Source organism: Polyodon spathula, chromosome 11, assembly GCF_017654505.1.
Source record: "Polyodon spathula isolate WHYD16114869_AA chromosome 11, ASM1765450v1, whole genome shotgun sequence".
NCBI lineage: Eukaryota > Metazoa > Chordata > Actinopteri > Acipenseriformes > Polyodontidae > Polyodon > Polyodon spathula.
Window position 1 is genome coordinate 25166748 of NC_054544.1, and position 17590 is coordinate 25184337.

At 40.2% G+C, this 17590-nt stretch overlaps 1 pseudogene; it reads right to left on the reverse strand.

Moving 5' to 3' along the window:
* Nucleotides 1-3035: 3035 nt before the first annotated feature.
* LOC121322835 overlaps nt 3036-17590 on the reverse strand; it is a 33656-nt pseudogene continuing 19101 nt past the window's right edge.

Genomic DNA, 17590 nt, shown 5'->3' on the forward strand with positions numbered 1-17590 from the left:
TTTTTTTTTTTATCACTAAGATTCAGAGATATTCAAACAATGTACTTGTCCAACTTATTGCTGAAAATCATGCAGATCACACTAATACCATTTTTTGCACATTCAAATAGAATCAGTCTGAAAACTTTCCCTAATATTAAAGTTATTTAAGCTAATAAAATAATTCCATTAGTCTTACAGGTTGTGAACTTCCATTCACTGTAGAAGGTATCAAATTTACAGTATTAAAGAAACATGAGTTTCGTAGTAGTTGTATTGCTTCTTTAAATTTTATCTGGTACCACACTTGGTTAAAGAAATCTGTTTGTAAACCATGTTTTCAATTTGAATATAGTTTTTTAATTAATTAATTTATTTATTTATTTTTACCTTACAACAGTTCATCCAAAAATGTAGTGCAGCATATGTTCCTACTAAGAGATTGCCTAGATTTGGTCAGTCGTTTGGCCCAGGACAACATCAAATCAGCTCAGCACCGGCAACAGCAGCATTACAACAAAAATGCAAGAATTCAAGAACCTTTCACCCAGCTTTGCCGTCGTGTCTAGGCCTCGACGCCCGTGGTACCCTCAGGTCCTCGGTGCACTAAAGCCTCAACGCCTCAGTGCCTTAGGGTCTGAGACACCGAGCAGGCTTCACGCCTTGGTACCTCTGTGCTTCAGCATCCTCAGTGCCTCTAGAGCTACACGCCTCGGCACTTCGACGCCTCAAGGCCTTCTGAGCCCTGTTCAGAGGCGCCCTTGGTGCCACGCTACCCCAGAACCTCGGTACCTCGGTGTGACAGGCTGGCGAGTGGATAGAGGCCCAGAAACAGACTACAGTTAAAAAAAAAAAATGATACTTTTAGTTTAAATAAACACAAAATAAAAGGGCACAAGGGCAGAAACAAAGATATTTAAAACACAAATAACAAAATACAAAAGAAAACTTACAAAAATAAAGGTTTCCAGGCTGGGCAATCCCTTCACTGGAATAGAAAATCTGCTTGCTTCCTCAGCTCCCTCTTCTCCCTAATGGGAAGCTGAGGCCTCCTTTTATGTCAGGTGGCTGGGTGCTGATTGATCGTTAATTACTCTAATCAACCCCAGCCACCAGAACACAATAAACCCAGGCAGGTAGGGGAATTTAACCCCATCCCTGCCAATTTATAAAGGGCAGAGCTCTGCTCTGCCACACTTGGCATCCTCGGTGCCTCGAGAGCTACATGCCTTGGCGCTTTGATGCCTCGAAGCCTTTCAAGCCCCGTGCTTCGGCACCCTCGGTGGTCTCGGTAGCCCGACACTCAACAACCTTGGTGCTTCTGCATCCTCGATACCTGGAGAGCATGCCTCGGTGTCTAGACGCCTTTTGGCTTTTCAAGCTTGTGCAGCAGCGCTTTTGGTGTCACGCTGCCCCAGAGTCTCAGTACCTCAGCACTTTGCCTTTTGAGCTCCGTACATTGCGCCCTCGGTGCCCCTGCCCTCTATACAGTCCTCAACACCTTGAGGACGGTACAACTCAGTGCTTTGATGCTTCAAGGTCTTTTTTAGCCTTGCGCCCAAGTACCCTCGACCCTCGGGGACCCTGTTGCTCCATTATTATTACTAGTGCTTAATAACAGTAACATTTTGCTAACCTGCTAATGTCCTCTATTAAAACAATAATAACAACGACGTCTGGTTCTCGCTTCCCTTTTTTCAACGAATAGAATGTAATTAACAGAGAATAAAAACAAACTCAGCTAACAACTACCTAGCCTAAATTTAATTAATCATTTTTTTGTAATCTCCACAAACTGCCCAGTGGCTTCTGTTGCAGTCACATTGCTGATGTTAGATATTAATACAGTGCGGACAATAGATCAAACAAATTTTCACTTAGGGTGCGGTTTATTGTAGTTTTTTTTTTTTTTTTTTTTTTTTTTTATTATTATTATTTAAATGAATGTCAGCCTTCTGGAGTCCTCTGAATGCCTTTTTTTTTAAAAAAATTTAATTTTAACCCTTTAGGGTCAAAGCTAAGTTTAGCACAGATAACAAAAACCATAGAAAGAGACACATTTTTAGAAAAACACATTTATTGTTTAAATTTCTGCATGGCCAGCTCAAATCTGACAGTGTACAATGAAACTTCAACAAGTAGGGAACATGGAAAAACATTTAACACTAGCACATACAATATTCTTTTAAACAAACGCATTATGATTTTGAATATGCGCTTCTTAGGGTCGGTATTATTGTAATTGGTTGCGCCCCGGCACCTCTTTCTTTACAAATTAAGCACTGGGTCTATACCATTAAATGGCATGAGGTTAAAACGATGTGGAAGTGAAATGTTTCATTTTTACAGGCCGACAGGTAATGGAACGTAACTGCCATAAGATAGTCCTAGATTTCAGCTGTATCGAATGTGACCCTTAAAGTGTCACCATCATGCATTAACCTAAAGCCATGTGACCTCAATATGGTATCCATACTGGGAACGAGGTTAACATCAAGGGACCACCAACACATGATTATTTGCACAGTCGCTTGTTATTTAAATGTCTGTTTAGGGTTTTGGCAAACTAGTTCCAAAGAATAAAGAGTACATAAAAGGTCTGAGTGCCAGTATTATATATTCCCCAAAAGAACTGGTAATATATCCTGTTTTCACCATTTTGTAGTTCTTTCACCAGTTTTCACCAGTTCTTTGGTAACTGCATCCTTTGTTAACTGCGTATGCTAATCAATTTATAATGCTGTGATATTCGAACACAGCTACCACTGAACAATTTTAAGGTACTTCCGCTTCACCGGTTTCATTGCAGTGGTGACTAAAACAACACAACCTATCCTGCCTGCTTGTGTTGCTTACAGTGACATTAGCAGCAATATGAATAGCTGGAAGTAGATGTACATGACAATGCTGCCTCCTGGGGAAACCTTCTACCACAAGTACCCAAACAAAACCATTCCAAAGGACAGCAGATTATAATAAACCTTGGGACCCACACAACACTAATGGAAAAATTACAATCCCTCCCTTTAATTCAAAAAGTGAGACAAAGTCAAAACTGAAATAAATATTTATCTTTATTAACACTCTGCAAAGCGCCGGCTATCACAGATCTTCACCAGTCCAGACCGGCTACTTTGTGTAAAGCGGTTACCTTTGCACTTATTCCATTACCTTCCACATGGGGGCTTATCAGAACACCAACAATTCTGTTCCTTCAACATGTGTGTACTAAATCTTACAGATCTCGTCATGCATAAAATCAGTCTTTAAAAAAAAAATACAAAAGATGATGCGTACCACTGATATACAGATTTCATATAAACAAGCTTATTGGTCACAAACCAAATATAAACATGGCTTCTTATACAAGAGATACAGATAACAAAAAGATATATATATCTCACACACACACACACACACACACACACACACACACACACACACACAAGCAATTGTACCAGGAAGTGTAATTAAAAAAAGTACCTTTTTAAATTTATACATTTGTACATCCTTTTTTGTTATACAGTCAAAATGTGCATGAAGAGTGTAAACCTTTACCTAACAATGGAGTTGTAATGTGTGGAGTATACCAGCTCTCCTACATGAAATACAGTACAGTCATTAAAGACATTCAACAGTGCATTCAAAACTTGGGGTCAGCAGCCCACTGTCAATGGCGTAGTTAGCTTGAGATAGTTACACAAGAAAATCCTTTAAACACCCAAGCAAGAGACCATGTCCCTACCCTAGAGAGGGTAAACATGCCTTGGCATTAGGAAAGGCAGAGGGATCTATTACACTAGCAGGGAGACAGGACCTTGCTAATATATCCTACGTGATCAAAGGCACCTGAAACAACCCTGTGTCCTTTTGCATTATTTTGGGAGTATTTGCAGATAACACACTGACAAGGTTTGAAGAAGTCACCTTCTTGCACTGGGGGTACATGTGCCAAGTTCTGGGCAACACATAAAACGAAAATTTATACAAATTGACTGAATTTTGGACTAGAATCTCCTGCCGTTGACTGAAGCTGTTCAAAACTAATATGGTTAATTTGAACATGTACCTGTCCTTCCCATGACTCTCTTGTGTTAGAGGTTAAATGGAAATCCTAAAGAATTATTTTTCTATCATGCACTGCAGGAAAAAAACACTCTGAAGGGATGATTTGTGGACTAGCTTTGGGGACTGTTAACGTCTAAGTTGAAGGTTTGATTAATCCTTCCAGCTACTACATCCAATCTCATCAAATTATATTCATCAGTTTCCACAAACCGCTAATATCCACAGGGTTCAAATCTGCATTGGCATGGAAAAAAAAGTGTACCTTCCTGTATTTAAAGTATTTGTACACAGCGCTGCAGTACAAAAGACCAAAGACTATGAAGCTACCAAAGCCAAGGTATCTTAAAAACCCCAAAAGACACAGAAGTACAGACAGTAGTAAAGTGCGCACATAAACCCAGATTTTGTACACCCAGCATCAATTGGCCATTGAGTATTACATCAGTGTACAAATTATACAGTTTTCAAAAAATGTGCAAAAAGATTGACAGTAATAGAAAAAAAAAATCTGTACATACATACACACTACACTCAGCAATCAACGGTGAAGGTAAAAATACATTTACAGATAGTAACCATTAGATCAAATATAGAATTGAAAGCTATATATAAGAAAAAATGTACAATGTACCCCTTGATACACTCAATTTACAAAAAAGAAAAACAATGATATACCACTATATCTGTAAAACTGTACGCGCTAAGGTTTTTTGATATATATATTTACAAGAGTTTTTGATCCATTCAAAATCCTCTCCAACAGGAGATGTGATTGAGGGTAATTACCACTTAGTCCTAACAAAATAAAATATTTAGGCATGTAATATTAGGGATAAAAAAAAAAAATCTTAGTCTAATTGGCATTATTTTAGTACTCAGTAAAATACAACATTAGAGCACTGGAAGCAAGTGTTCCCATGTACATTTGGGGGAAATCTTGAGAAAACATTTTCATTGGCCAGAATGTACAGATTTACATGCTCAAGTTCAGTTCATGGAAATATATTCCAGCACTGAAACTAAGAATGAAAAGGACTGAACTTGCTGTCAGTCCTTAGTCGCTGGTTAACCTGCATCATATATGATCCCCATAAACAGGATGCAATATTTAAAAGAAAACAAATTCCTTCTCAGAAAAGGACATTTTTGATCTGACATATTTCTTGATTTTAATCCACAGCAGTAAATACTAAAAACTTCTTGAATCAATACCAAATATTGTGTTGTACCTGAAGCAACAATAATAACAACAACAATCTTACAATCAAGGGCAAAATAGTGGGAACCTGCTATGGACCAGGACACTTTTCACCTGTAAGTTGGTTAAATTCCAGCTTGCAATATTTGCGACTCCAGTGTTGTCAAACTTGAACCTTTGAAAGAGCACTTAATGTATTTGAAATTCAAATGGAAATGACATATGTGAAGTTGCCCTAAACTATGAACTGGAAGCAAATTTCTTAATTAAAAAAGTGGAGCATGCAACTAACAGGCTTTATGTCTACAACACTTCTGGCATTAAATCTGCCCTCCCATCTTGCTGTACCACAAACAGTTGGCTTAATTTTAATCCACAGATCCATAATTCATACTACTAATGCCTTGTATTCACTAGATATCATGAGTTGTCCTGAGCTGAACCTGAATTAGTATGTTTCCACCTGCAGTCATTTTTCCCAACAGGAGTTAAGCCAACACATGGCCAGAGCTTTTATTGATTATGCTAATTGAAGGCATGAAGTTGGGAAATTAAAACCATACATGCGTGCATTTTCTGCCCTGTGACACTTTACAGGCCAGGATATCATACTCTGTGCAGATGGAAAAGGGTCCTGGCAAAAGTGTAATATAGGACAGGGCAGCAAATTACACTGCAGATGAAAATGTGGCATACAACTGTTCAAACCACTCCTTAAAAAACAAGGACAATGCATGCAATAAAGTGCTTTAAGTCTGTGGGACTATAAGGTGAACTCTGCAAAAGTTTCTGATTATTTCAATTTGGAAACAAAAACACTACACTTTTCTTCTCTTAATATAAAATTTCAGGATAATAAATTGCAACCTAGGCCAGACCTAGAGTCAAGTCAAACAAATGTTGTTAGAAATGGGCAAGGTTTTAAATAAAAAATATATATTTACAACACTATCTTTATTACACTACTGAGGAAGAAACAATCTCAAAAACACAGTCAAATTACTTCTAGTTATTTAACTCTGCTCAGCATTTGTACGACAAATGTTTTGTTTCCTTGACATGCCATATGTTCTACTGCAAAAAAAAAAAAAAAAGTCTTGAAAGACAAACATTTCCTTGTTTACTATCCATTTTTACACATCAGAATGTGCTTTAGACATTCCCCTATCAAATCACATTATTTCTACTAACTGAAAATTCAAATTGTAAATAATAAAAATATGTCTTTGCATTATTTATTTTATTAAAACAAAACATTAGTGAATTAAAAACACTAACATAAAAGTTTCCAAAAAACTCATTATGAATTCATCTATATCTATACCTATATCTATCTCTATCTCAGAGAGAGAGAGACAGAGACAGAGAGATAATGTATATATGTATGTGTGTTAAAAGCTTACTACAAGTTTACTACAGTATATAATTAATATATACATTTGGTAAAAAATATCTCAACATATCCAATTAAAGCATTGCCATTTCCACCACAGCTTTATGGTGAAAGCATTGTATGTCAATGTGCAAACTAATCAATACATACCGAACGGTACATACCATCTTCAGATCATAGCCAAGCTGTGGCCTCTTCTATCATTTACTGATGCCGAATACAATCTGATGTTCCAATACGCAGCTGGCTGTTAACAACGGACACAAGATCTGGCCTAATAACCAACTGGCATTGCCAGAGCTATTGGTCACTATGAGTGAAAGCAGCAGAATCCACTGGCTTAACACACACAGAATGCAGGGACTATCTACAAATGTAAGTTGCAACATCACATTTAAATAAATTGTTACTATGCTTTTAGCAGTTAATATTTTTCACTGCTGCACATTAGCATCTTTGTATATACTCATAATCAAGTGATGTCAACATCAAGAGGCTGTCTAATTATATTAATCAGAGTAGTTAAATAATATAGTAACCAATGCAATCAAAACAGGATATTTGAGAGTGACGACCATTTCTTCTTACTGTACCCTGAAAGAAAGCTAGTCTTGAAAATATCTAGTTTTCAATAGTTTTTAGCATTAAATCCATGCAAGCTCACCCAACACTATGTATTATAAAAGTGTTGTCGAAAGCATGAGACCGGGGGGGGGGGGGGGGGGGGTTCTAGTGCACAAAAGTGTGCCGCAGCAGGTCTTCAGCAGACGGACGCAGCTTTGCCTCCACAAAAATGTGTTTGAGGAAGTCTCGGCAGTGATCCGAGACATGGGGTGGCAGCTGTGGGTTGGTTGGCTGGGTGGCTATTTTAAAGATAGCAGCCATAGCTTCAAACTCTGCCCAAGGAGGCCTCTGCGTCAGCATCTCTACCACGGTGCAGCCCACACTCCTGCAAGCAAAAGGACAGAATCAGGGACCAAGAGAACAGCAGAGAGATCACACCAAACTGAGCATGATCCTATGAGACATTACTTATTTTTTCCTGATTGTGATTGTACACGATATTCTTCTGAGCCATCATTTTTAAAACCCATTCCAAGAAAAAGACTTATCAACCTTAACAAATTTGATCCTGCAGACTTGTACGCAGGTTTAGGAAGGATACATCTTTCTGTAAAGTTACTTAGTGCTGAATACTGATACTGAATATTTGCTGAATTACTGCTGAAAAATCAAGTTCTGTTTCTTGTGCACTCAAGAACACTACACTTTTAAGCATGCTTAGGGTCATGTATAAAATGCTGGACAGGCCTGGTAGCCTATAATTATGGCTAGCATGGCTGCAAGAGGAAACCTCAGTGACTTTGAAAGAGGGGTGATTGTTGGGGCACTTTTGGCAGGAGCTTCAGTGGCCAAGACAACTCAACTTGCTGATGTTGCAGGAGCAACTGTGTCTAAGGTGATATTGGCATGAAACTCCGAGGTAAAGACATCATCAGCAAAGGGCAAGAGTGGGCAGAAGCGCATACTCCAGGATCCTGATATCTGTGCATTAATTCAAATTGCAAGGCAAAACAGGCGAGCAACTGCAGATCAATTTACTGCAAATTTCAACCTGCGGCAATGCATGTTTGCGAGTCCAGTGGTGCAAAGACACAGGCAATAGACTACCGAGCAGTGGAGAAATGTGATATGGTCAGATGAATCATCCTTCACCATGTTCTCAACAAACGGACGAGTGCATGTGTGGCGCCAACCTAAAGAACGAGCATTTTCCTAGTATGGTGTGGGTGCACTCATTCCCTCAGAAGGCAAGGTCAATGCTAATCGCTACTTAACGGTACTGAGTGATCATCTTCACCCCATGTTGCAGCATTTCTTTCCTGCCGGGGGTGGGGGGGGGGGAAGGTGGTGTCTTCCAGGATGACAATGTCCCCATTCCACAGACCACCTGTGGTCGCCCAATGGTCTGATGAGCATGACACTGATATTATCCATATGTTATGTCATTCTCAGTCACCAGATCTGAACCCAATCGAGCATTTAAAATCAGGATCACCAGCAGTTGGATATTCTGAAACGGCGCTATAAGACTTTCTTTTATATATATATATATATATATATATATATATATATATATATATATATATATATATATATACATACACATACACACACACACACGCAGTATCTGGCCAAACCCCAACTCACCAGGTGTCTGCCTTCCTCCCGTAGCCCTCTCCACTGATCACTTCGGGGCTCATCCAGTAGGGGGTGCCAGTGACTGATTTTATCCCCGTCCCAGTTACGCAAATGGTCTGGAGCCGCCGACTAGCTCCAAAATCACCTAGCTTGACGTTTCCTGCGGAGTCTCGCAGGATATTCGCTCCTGAGGTGGGAAAAGGAGAAACAACAGTTTATCCATATGCACAGTCATTCTATTGCATGCAATACAGACTCTGCTAAACAAAATACATTGTTTAAGAAGATAGTTAAATCAGAAAGCACAGAAAGGGAACATGATTTTACACAGGTACAAAAGACTCAAACTGTTTACCCCCCACCCCCCAATCTTCTTCATGCTTTAGCCTCCCTGTTCACCTTTGATATCTCGGTGTACAATCATGTTGCTGTGTAGATAAAACACACCCTCCAGGATCTGTCGTGTATATTTCCGGGTCACGTTTTCTGTAAGTGCACCATAGGCCTTCAACTGGTCCTTTATAGATCCCTGCAGAGTAAAGGTGGAAAATGAGTTAAATTGCTAACAGTATACAGACCAGTAAACTCGGAAGTTATTCATCAATACTAAAAGAAACAAATGTAGAATGTGTTTCTTTTTTTTGGTAAAAACTGTCCAAATGTAAGGGGGGCTGACATCTGCTCTCGAGTTCCTGGGTGAAAAAGCTGGCTTGGTCGTGGGATTGGAGGACGCCCACTGAACCTTCAGATTTCCTGAGCTATGTGAGGAATCGCTGTGGTGAGGGAAAAAGTGACTGGGTATTCCAAATTGGGAGAAAATCAGGGGAAAAATTATATTTGGACACACTAAATTAGTGTGCCTGTCCTCAAATAAAGGATAATGGTACTTTATGGTTTAAAAAAAAAAAAAAAAAAAAAAAGTAGAAAACTAGTCTGATTAAGCCGTTGCAGGGTACAAGACTGGTTGCTTTTGTCGGTGCGAAGTATCTTGTGTCTTTGTTTAGTATTTTCTGTCGAACAGATCAATCAATCAGTGTTTATTTTATATAGCACCTTTCATAGTGGACCATTATCACAAAGCACTTTACAAGATGCAGTAACAACATGAAAATCCATAATACTTTATATACAGAGAAATACATAATACATGCTATACAGTGCCGTGAAAAACTATTTGCCCCGTCTGATTTTCTGCATTTTTGAATACTTTGGTTAATAAATCAGGCCTGATTTGGGACAGCCCTGCCCAATATAAATCTGTCTTCCTTTGGCCCTTACCATCAGAGTAAATTTGTCAGCACACAGGTTCTAGAGGCAAATCATGCCACGATCAAAAGAAATTCCTGAAGACCTCTGGAAAAAGCCATTTCTAAGGCTCTGGGGCTCCACCAAACCACAGTCAGAGCCACACTGTCCAAATGGAGAAAGCTTGGGACAGTAGTGAATCTTCCCAGGAGTGGCCATCCAAAATCTCTCCAAGAGCAAGGCGGAAAATCATCCAGGAAGTCACAAAGAACAACATCCAGGGATATGCAGGCCTCACTCACCTTGGCTAAGGTCAGTGTTCATGACTCCACCATCAGAAAGACACTGGGCAAAAATGGGATTCATGGCAGAGTAGCAAGGTGGAAATCACTGCTCACTAAGAAGAACATGAATGCTCGTCTCAAGTTTGCCAAAAAGCACCTGGATGATCCTCAAGAGTTCTAGAACAATGTCTATGGACAAATGAGTCAAAAGTGGAACTTTTTGGCCAACGTGGGCCCCATTATGTCTGGCGAAAACCAAACACTGCATTCCACAGTAAGAACCTCACACCAACAGTCAAGCATGGTGGTGGTAGTGTTGTTATTTGGGGTTGCTTTGCTGCATCAGGACCTGGTCGACTTGCCATTATTAAAGGAACCATGAATCCTGCTCTGCATCAGAGAATTCTACAGGAGAACGTCAGACCATCCGTTCATGAGCTGAAGCTGAAGAGCAGCTGGGTCATGCAGCAAGTCAATGATCCGAAAAAAAACAAGCAAGTCTATATCAGAATGGTTGAAGAACAAGAAATTTTAAGTTTTGGAATGGCCTAGTCAAAGTCCAGACCTAAACCCCATTGAGATGTTATGGCAGGACCTAAAACGAGCTCGAAAACCCACAAATGTCACTGAGTTGAAGATGTTCTGCATGAAGAAGTGGACCAAAATTCCTCCATGGTGCTGTCAGAGACTGATCAATAACTACAGGAGCCGTTCGGTTGCAGTTATTGCTGCTAAAGGTGGTGTAACCTGTTATTGAGTCTAAGGGGGCGATTACTTTTTCACACAGGGCATAACTGTGTTGCATAACTTTCTTTAATAAATAAATTAAATAAGTATTGAAATTTTGGGTTATTTGTTCACTCAGGGTCCCTTGTATCTAATATTAGATTTTGGTTGAAAATCATCAGAAATATGCAAAAATGCAGAAAATCAGACAGGGGGCAAATACTTTTTCATGGCACTGATATATATATATATATATATATATATATATATATATATATATATATATATATATATATATATATATATATATATATATAACATAAATACAGTGGAAAGTGCATAATACATGAAATAGTAGCAGCAACACAGCAACTAATAGCAGATACTAGGCTTAAAGAGGATGGAAAGCAAGAGAGAACAGGTGGGTCTTGACAGTTGATTTAAAGCGAGCGACGGTGGGAGCATCACGCACCAAAGCTGGAAGAGAGTTCTAAAGAGTCAGAGCCATGAAGCTAAATGAGTGTTCTCCAAGTGTGGTGCACTTTCGCTTGGGGATAACAAGTAGGTCAGAGTCAGAGGACCTCCGCTTGCTGGCAAGGACACAGCAGATCAGCAGGTTGAAGAAGTACTCAAGACCCGTGTTATGAAGGGCATTGTACGTGAGCAGGAGAGTTTTGAAAATAATCCTGAACTTTACATAGTCAGTGCAGCTGGGCAAGACGGGGATTGATGTGATCACATTTTTTACATCTAATAAGGATCCTTGCAACAAAATTCTGAACTAGCTGCAGTCGGTATATGGTGAATGCCGACCACCATATAGAGTTGCAGTAGTCGAGTCGAGAGGACACAAATGCATGACAAAGTATCTCCATATCCAGGAAGGAAAGGTAAGGACGGACTCTGGAGATGTTTCGAAGATGGTAGAAGGAAGATTTGACCACGAATGAGAGGTTGCTGTCAAGAAGTACACCAAGGCTTCGTACTGTGGGGGAAGGCAGCAGCAGACAGTTTCTGAGGTTCAGGGCAGCTATATTGAGATTCTTAAGTTGAGTTTTTGATCCTACTAGGAGGAATTCACATTTGCTAGATTTGCAGCTGAAGAAAATTAGCAGACATCCAGGCCTCGATGTCTTGAATGCAAGCAGAGAACCGGACCATGGCAGAAGGGCTTCCAGTGTAAAGTAGAGATGGGTGTCATCAGAATAGGAGTGAAACATGAGGCTGTGCTGATGGATAAGGTGGCCCAAGGGAAGCATGCAGATGTTGAAGAGAAGGGGCCCAAGAACAGATCCTTGGGGAACACCACAAGTGACTGGGTTTAAAATGCCACTGCATCCAGCATAGAAAACATACTGCATGCGTCCAGATAGGTAAGAGGACATCCAGGTCCTGGACAGGTTCCAGAAATTCCAGCAAACTTCTGAAGGTGGTCAACAAGAATGCCATGATCTATTGTGTCAAAAGCAGCTGTTAGGTCAAGGAGGGCAAGCGCAGAGGGAGCACCAGCATCACCATTGAGCAGGAGATCATTCACAATCTGGAGCAGTGCAGTTTCAGTACTGTGATGCGGCTGGAAACCAAACTGTAGAGATTCAAGCAGATTGTTTTCCGTGAGATGTTTCATCAGCTGACTGTCTACAGGTCAAGTAGTAAACTGGGTTTGTGGTAAGAAAGCGTAGAATAGATGTTGTCGATTTTGTTTCCGAAAGAAAGAGGAGAAATCATGATAGGTAAGAGAGAAGGATGAACGGGAGTTGGATCTGTCAGTGGCTGGATGCAGGATTTGGTCAATGGTCTTAAAGAGAACATTGGGTTTACCGTGTCCCATAGTTTTTCAAAGAAGTATTTTACCCTGATCTCTCTGTCCAGACGACCTCCATTTGCGCTCAAGCTTGTGACAAGCAGACTTAAGCAATCGAAGTTCGAGGGTGTACTGTGGGCAGTGTCGATCTTGCTTGTCGGTTCAACAGGCGGGGCAACAGTGTCGATGAAATGAGTAAGGATGTCTTTGTAGAGAGTCATGGAATTATCAAATGAGGACAGGGGAGTACTAGTTAGAGGGGTTGGAGAGACACATTCTGACAGTTTCAGAGAATTCAGCAGATTCTTGGGACAGAAGGAGATAACAGTATAAGTAGTGGAGGAAGGAGCAGAGAGATTAATATTAGAAGTGATTAAGAAATGGTCAGAAAGAAAGACATCTGAAAAGAAGAGATTGGAGATATCGAGGCCCCTGGTGATAAGCAGATCCAGGGTGTGTCCTCAGGTGTGAGTGGGGATGTTGACTGATTAAGAGAGTCCAAGACAGTTCAGAATCATGTTGAATTTAGTCACTGGGGGAGGAGGAAGGCAAGCAGAAGTAGGATTTTGTCAGTAGAAGTGCAGAGAGGGAGAGGAATTCTGAAAACTTGGCAATAAAAGCAGAGTTTCTCTTAGGTGGTAGGTAGGTAACAACAAGGGTGAGAGACATGGGAGAGGGGAGCTGTGAACTGAGCATTCACTAAGGCAAGTAAAAATTAAAAAGCTGCTGCTTGTGCAGATTGATTTTAAGTTTGATTCACAGTTGATGCTGTGACTCTCCAGCGGACATCTATTGTCTGACAGAAGCCCGCTATACCTGGAAGATGATTGGCTGATGGTACTGAACAATTTTCTACTAATTACTGTATACAATAAACAAACCTGCAAGTCGCCCCACGCAACAAAAGTGTTCTTCATATCAGTTGAAAAAAAAAAAAAAAAATTGAAAGTATTATAATAATATACAAGGCATCGGTGCTTTGAAGGGAAAAAAAAACAAAAGCAAAAAAACCCTGCAGGCTTTCTGGTGGTTGACATATATTTACTTAATTTAAGTAAAACATAGTTGCGAGCTAAATAAAATGTGTTTCAGTGAAATCTGGGATAGGCAGCAAGAAAGTAAAAGGTAATAAAGTTACTACATGGATGCTCTGTTGATATAGTACCATTTAATATAAATTAATAGCATGCTCCACTTTACTCTGTATTGTGTTCTCCGTTTTCCTCGAAATGTTCTATACATGTAAGGTCCGTTTCAAGAGTGCTATCTTGCCGTTGTCTGGGCCATGGCCAGGCATCTCTGGTGCCGTGCCAGAACAGCCCTGCGCCCTATTTGAATTGGATTTAAATCACCACATAATAACTGAATCTGGAATTTATAAGGTATTGGAAGAACAGCAGTGGTGTGAAATTTCCATGCTGAAACAAACATGCCTTTGCATCGGATTCAAAGTATCACAGTGGTGTCTGAGATGCACAGGAGACAGTATTACCTGCAGAGTTTTAGTCCTTTGTGTGAGTGCAGTAATTCTAAAGCTCAGTTAATTTGGCAGAAGGTCTAATATACAGAGTGATTCATAAACAATTATTTATTTTCATTATTTTTCAAGCACACAGCAAACAAGAACACATACATGGCATGACTGGACTGATCTTTGGCCTGTCTGAATATTTCAAAATGGAAGGCCTCTGGTGCAATACGAACAATTTACACATGCCTTAGATATATCAACACTGTATGTGTTTCTGCTCACCATGACTGTTTACTTTTAAAACTGAAATACAACAGAAAATATGTTTTGCTTTTTATCTAGGGTGTGTTATTTACAAATCGCCTTGTATCTATTTTGTGTGTTAGAAAACACGCAGATATATCATGTCACAGGTGGAAGACAACTTTCCAGTTATAATGGAGAGGGGTTTAGAAATCTGAGACTTCAGAGTTGACAAAGAAATATCTAGAAGCAGCTCACTGGAGATCACAGCTAGGCAGCAGGGATCAGCCATTGGTGGAAACTTAGGATGAGGCAGAATGTATCATCACTACTCTAAATGTGAAAGTGCTCAGTGAATGTTTCACTTTTAATGTCAAAGAGCATATAGGAAGTTAAACCTTAGAAAAAAAAGGGTTATATATATGCATTACCCCCGGCATGTACTCCATGAAAATGGAGAGGGTCCTTTCCTGAGTGTCCCTCAAGCAACCATAGTACTGGACGATTCTCTCATGGAACAGGTTCTTCAGCAGCTGGATCTCACATTCCAAGGCACTAACCTCCTACAAAGTCAGATAGAACAGTAACAAATGGTTTTACCTCTAGGAAAAAATACAAAAAAGTGGTGTTTTTGGGGTACTATTCAACAGGGAAAAGCAAATAAGTATCAATAATTCTAAAATAAAGATATGTAAACGATCTTATCTTCCTCACCTTGCTGGTTTCTGGGCTGTCGGGATCAAACTGCACCTGTTTCACTGCCAGCTCCCTACCAGTGTCGGCATCATAGCACAAGTACACTCTCCCAAAGGCTCCTTGGCCAAGCAGTTTTCCCAGACGCCAGTTGGTGGGAGCTCTTGGAGCTTAGAAAGAAAATTATAAAAACATCACTTAGCACAGAGCTGAAATCACTCAATCACAGATCCCTGTTGAGGTCCCTGTTTTATTGTGGTTCTCCCAACCTTTACTACAGCACAACTTTGAGGAGCACTGGCTTACAACATCACAACTGCAGACATTCCAGGTGGAAATACTTACCCTTTCTTTACCAAAATATTCATCTTGGAGGCTATGAATACCATATAAATCTCACAAATAGGTGCATGCTCTTATGTAATAGGAGTACACTTCAATGCGAGATAAGCAAATGGACTTGTATGCAGAACTATTTTAGAAAAGAGTTGAAGTGAAAGCAAAGAGTGAAAAACTATCAGAAATCACAACTTATGCTGGTGTATGATAATGCAAATGTATAAACATCTTTGCCCCCCACATCTTGCATTTACACTTCATCTGTGGGGGAGCTTTTACTCGAAGAGAGGTGTATGTTGTTTATATAAAAGTAACTGCATATGCTCTGTAAAAAGTGTGTAGCCAAGTCTAAGCCTATGCACCTATTTGCATGATTATATGTTAAAATCCATGAATCCAAAATACAGACTGCAGAGTACGCCTCCACCCCCCAGTACTCACAGCGGCTGGGTGGGCTGATATCCATGACAGTGAGTGTGGGGTTGCCTTCAATGTCGCTGCCCCTCCTCCTGCTGCTCCGACTCTCCTCAAACTCTGGGCTGAAGATGCTGCTCCCACTGCTGGTGCTGAGCGAGTGGTCTGTGGGGCTGAAACTCACTGGTGAACGAAAACTGTTTCCCTGGGTCCGGCGAGCACGAGGGAACGTCTTGCGGCCTGCAGCATGGCAACACAAAACATTCATATTAACCAGATTCAACGTACTATTGTTATGAGATATCTGGGATCAATAAGCTACTAACAACCAAACGAGCAAGATGGGCCGAATGGCCTCCTCTCGTTTGTATCAGTGCCAGGTTACCCAATTTCCACCTACATGCTTGGGTGTCAAAGCCAACATCATTAGCCTATAGAATTCAATATGAAGTAGTTTAGCAATGCCACCCTCCACATATTATGATATTCAGAAAATTGTTAACCAGCAACCGAAATGTTTTGACATATGTTTTGACATTTGATGTGCAATATGTTGTACATGTGCATTATAGCATGTAATGAACAGTGCTGTAATCAATGCTGTACGTAATGTATAGTATTGTATGTGGACTTTGCAGTAAACAAGGCAGATAAAAAGTATTTTTTTACATAGCTGCTTCGTTAGATAAGTCTGGGTGTACTTGCCGTCAGTGTAATCCTGATGATGGAATGAGATATGGTATCGGCGAGGGTATGTCCCACCTTTTCCAAACTTCTCAAATACAGGAATTTCATAATCTGCAATGGATAAAAGGTGCAGGTGAATAAAATACTTACTGAAGGAAACAAGCTGCGCAATGGAGGACTGGTCTTATGAAACAAGTTCATAAAAAAAATGTCTGACAAAACAACTGGAGTAAAGATAAACAGTAAAAGAACATGGGTCATTGTGGCAGAGATTGAATGACTCTTGGTGTTCGATCTCCCTCCTGACCTGCGAGGGCACTGTGTAAAAGGAACAGAGGACCCTGGTTTGGATAGCCCGACAGTTCATTCCCAGGGTTAGGTGGAAGTCGGTCATCTAGAAAGGGGACAGAGCTACGATATACTAAATCAATGACCTGGGCGGGAAACGGAGTGGCATCCATGAATTGGAGGAGCGGATAAACTTGCTAATCAAGGGGTCATGGTTGACGGTATTGAAGGGGACGTAGTGATGTGATCTGTTCCTTTGTGAATGGTTAAAACTGGTAACTAAAATAACTGTGCTGTGATAATCGTGTTTGTTTTGTCGTTATTAAATACTGTTTGCTGTTATTTAGACGACTAACACAATCCGGAGCTGTGGTCAAAGATCAAAGATCAACAACACTGTATTCATTACAAGCACTAGAGCACGCACTGTGGACTGGTGTTTGTGTTCGTGTATGTGTTACATATGGGTGAACTGAAACGGGACTGTTATTATTTCGGAGCCAACCCGCAGATTACAAATAAGCAATACACGCCGCTGTATTGCTTCATTACCATT